At 45.9% G+C, this 3818-nt stretch overlaps 1 non-coding gene across 1 annotated transcript; it reads right to left on the reverse strand.

The window, feature by feature from the left end:
- Positions 1-418: 418 nt before the first annotated feature.
- On the reverse strand, positions 419-492 carry trnai-aau. The gene has a single exon. It is a non-coding gene; the product is annotated as a tRNA-Ile (tRNA).
- Positions 493-3818: the final 3326 nt, after the last annotated feature.

The following is a 3818-nucleotide window of genomic DNA, read 5'->3' on the forward strand; positions in this document are numbered from 1 at the left end:
TTAGGGTTAGTGGTTATGGAAAATAGGATTTTGAATGGGATTCAATTGTGTGTTCCCACAAGGTTAGCTGTACAAGACTATGTGTGTGTGTGTGTGTGTGTGTGTGTGTGTGTGTGTGTGTGTGTGTGTCTGTGTGTGTGTGTGTGTGTGTGTGTGTGTGTATGTGTGTAAATAATTAATGAATCAAATGATTGATGGTCTCTTAGTCCATGAAGTCCCTGTCCTCCTTCCTTCCTTGGATAATAAAAGACCAATGAAAACTCCTACAATAAAAAAAAAAACTCCTACAATAAAATGTCACTCCACAATAACAATCGACAATTCATACTACTAATTTAAAATGCATATGGTAAACCCAATCAATAGAGTTATGAGACACTGTAGACATTCATAGTAAAAAATAAAAATAAAATCCTACTGGCCAGTACGGGTATCGAACCCGCGACCTTCGCGTTATTAGCACGACGCTCTAACCAACTGAGCTAACCGGCCTTAGATAATGTTCACTCTACGGAACAGGGATGCACCCATATATGGGTCTGGAAGTGGTCGCTCATCTACAATGTCTACGTTCTACCATTAGAGGGCAGAAAACGTAAACAAATCCAGCTCAGTTCCAAGGACTCCCTTCTACACTGTCAATGATCAACACTATGGCTGTATCTCTTTCTCTGTAGTTGTAATTGACTGTCAGTCCTGTACATCTGAACCTGAATACATACTGTGTTGTAAACACCCCCTGTTTCCTGAAGTCCACAATCATCTCCTTAGTTTTGTTGACGTTGAGTGTGAGGTTGTTTTCCTGACACCACACTCGAGGCCCTCACCTCCTCCCTGTAGGCCGTCTCGTCGTTGTTGGTAATCAAGCCTACCACTGTTGTGTCGTCCGCAAACTTGATGATTGGAGTTGGAGGCGGCATGGCCACGCAGTCGTGGGTGAACAGGAGACAGGAGGGGGCTCAGAACGCACCCTTGTGGGGGCCCCCAGTGTTGAGGATCAGCGGGGAGGAGATGTTGTTGCCTACCCTCACCACCTGGGGGGCGGCCCGTCAGGAAGTCCAGTACCCAGTTGCACAGGGCGGGGTCGAGACCCAGGGTCTCGAGCTTGATGACGAGCTTGGAGGGTACTATGGTGTTGAATGCCGAGCTGTAGTCGATGAACAGCATTCTCACATAGGTATTCCTCTTGTCCAGATGGGTTAGGGCAGTGTGCAGTGTGGTTGAGATTGCATCGTTTTGGGTTACCAGGTGCCTATTTTCAATCACCAGTTGCACAATAATGCGTATCCATCAGAATATTTTAAACAGTCCATAAAGCACTCAAGGCGGCCCCCACGGATAGAGGGCCGTAGTAGGGTACTCCCATAGCGGGCATGGGCAATAGGAGTCCCGGTAAATGCATTTACAACCATATTTTTATTTTTGGGTTACCAGGTGCCTATTTTCAATCACCAGTTGCACAACAATGCGTATCCATCAGAATATTTTAAACTGTCCATAAAGCGCTCAGGACGACCCCCATGGATAGAGGGCCGTAGTAGGGTACTCCCATAGCGGGCATGGACAATAGGAGTCCTGGTAAATGCATTTACAACCATATTGTGTATTTTTGGGTTCCTAGGTGCCTATTTTCAATCACCAGTTGCACAACAATGCACGTGCATTTGCAATATGATTCTATAGTGGAAAAAAACATCAAATCAAATCAAATTTTATTTGTCACATACACATGGTTAGCAGATGTTAATGCGAGTGTAGCGAAATGCTTGTGCTTCTAGTTCCGACAATGCAGTAATAACCAACAAGTAATCTAACTAACAATTCCAAAACTACTGTCTTATACACAGTGTAAGGGGATAAAGAATATGTACATAAGGATATATGAATGAGTGATGGTACAGAGCAGCATAGGCAAGATACAGTAGATAATATCGAGTACAGTATATACATATGAGATGAGTATGTAAACAAAGTGGCATAGTTAAAGTGGCTAGTGATACATGTATTACATAAGGATGCAGTCGATGATATAGAGTACAGTATATACGTATGCATATGAGATGACCCTCACCACCTGGGGGCGGCCCGTCAGGAAGTCCAGTACGCATTTGCACAGGGCGGGGTCGTGACCCAGGGTCTCGAGCTTGATGACAAGCTTGGAGGGTACTATGGAGTTGAATGCCGAGCTGTAGTCGATGAACAGCATTCTCACATAGGTATTCCTCTTGTCCAGATGGGTTAGAGCAGTGTGCAGTGTGGTTGAGATTGCATCGTCTGTGGACCTATTTGGGCGGGAAGCAAATTGGAGTGGGTCTAGGGTGTCAGGTAGGGTGGAGGTGATATGGTCCTTGACTAGTCTCTCAAAGCACTTCATGATGACGGAAGTGAGTGCTACGGGGCAGTAGTCGTTTAGCTCAGTTACCTTAGCTTTCTTGGGAACAGGAACAATGGTGGCCCTCTTGAAACATGTGGGAACAGCAGACTGGTATAGGGATTGATTGAATATGTCCGTAAACACACCGGCCAGCTGGTCTGCGCATGCTCTGAGGGGCGGCTGGGGATGCCGCCTGGGCCTGCAGCCTTGCGAGGGTTAACACGATTAAATGTCTTATTCACCTCGGCTGCAGTGAAGGAGAGTCCGCATGTTTTCGTTGCAGGCCGTGTCAGTGGCACTGTATTGTCCTCAAAGCGGGCAAAAAGTTATTTAGTCTGCCTGGGAGCAAGACATCCTGGTCCGTGGCTGGGCTGGATTTCTTCTGTAGTCCGTGATTGACTGTAGACCCTGCCACATGCCTCTTGTGTCTGAGCCGTTGAATTGAGATTCTACTTTGTCTCTGTACTGACGCTAGCTTGTTTGATAGCCTTGCGGAGGGAATAGCTGCACTGTTGTATTCGGTCATGTTACCAGTCACCTTGCCCTGATTAAAAGCAGTGGTTCGCGCTTTCAGTTTCACGCGAATGCTGCCATCAATCCATGGTTTCTGGTTAGGAATGTTTTAATCGTTGCTATGGGAACGACATCTTCAACGCACGTTCTAATGAACTCGCACACCGAATCAGCGTATTCGTCAATATTGTTATCTGACGCAATACTGAAACATATCCCAGTCCCACGTGATGGAAGCAGTCTTGGAGTGTGGAGTCAGCTTGGTCGGACCAGCGTTGGACAGACCCTCAGCGTGGGAGCCTCTTGTTTTAGTTTTGTCTGTAGGCAGGGATCAACAAAATGGAGTCGTGGTCAGCTTTTCCGAAAGAGGGCGGGGCAAGGCCTTATATCGTCGCGGAAGTTAGAGTAACAATGATCCAAGGTTTTTCCACCCCTGGTTGCGCAATCGATATGCTGATAAAATTTAGGGAGTCTTGTTTTCAGATTAGCCTTGTTAAAATCCCCAGCTACAATGAATGCAGCCTCCGGATAAATGGATTCCAGTTTGCAGAGAGTTAAATAAAGTTTGTTCAGAGCCATCGATGTGTCTGCTTGGGGGATATATACGGCTGTGATTATAATCAAGAGAGTCTCTTGGTAGATAATGCGGTCTACATTTGATTGTGGATAATTCTAAATCAGGTGAACAGAAGGATTTGAGTTCCTGTATGTTTTCACCATCACACCATGTCCGTTAGTCATGAGGCATACGCCCCAGCCCCTCTTCTTACCAGAAAGATGTTTGTTTCTGTCGGCGTGATGCGTGGAGAAACCCGCTGGCTGCACTTCTGTTACATAAATGTACGAACAGGGATTGAACACATGTTCTTCAGATTACAAGAGCAAATTATTTAGCACATCTCTGTTTCCTGCTGAGAATTTCAACATTCTG

Source organism: Oncorhynchus tshawytscha, unplaced genomic scaffold (assembly GCF_018296145.1).
Source record: "Oncorhynchus tshawytscha isolate Ot180627B unplaced genomic scaffold, Otsh_v2.0 Un_contig_1859_pilon_pilon, whole genome shotgun sequence".
Lineage (NCBI taxonomy): Eukaryota > Metazoa > Chordata > Actinopteri > Salmoniformes > Salmonidae > Oncorhynchus > Oncorhynchus tshawytscha.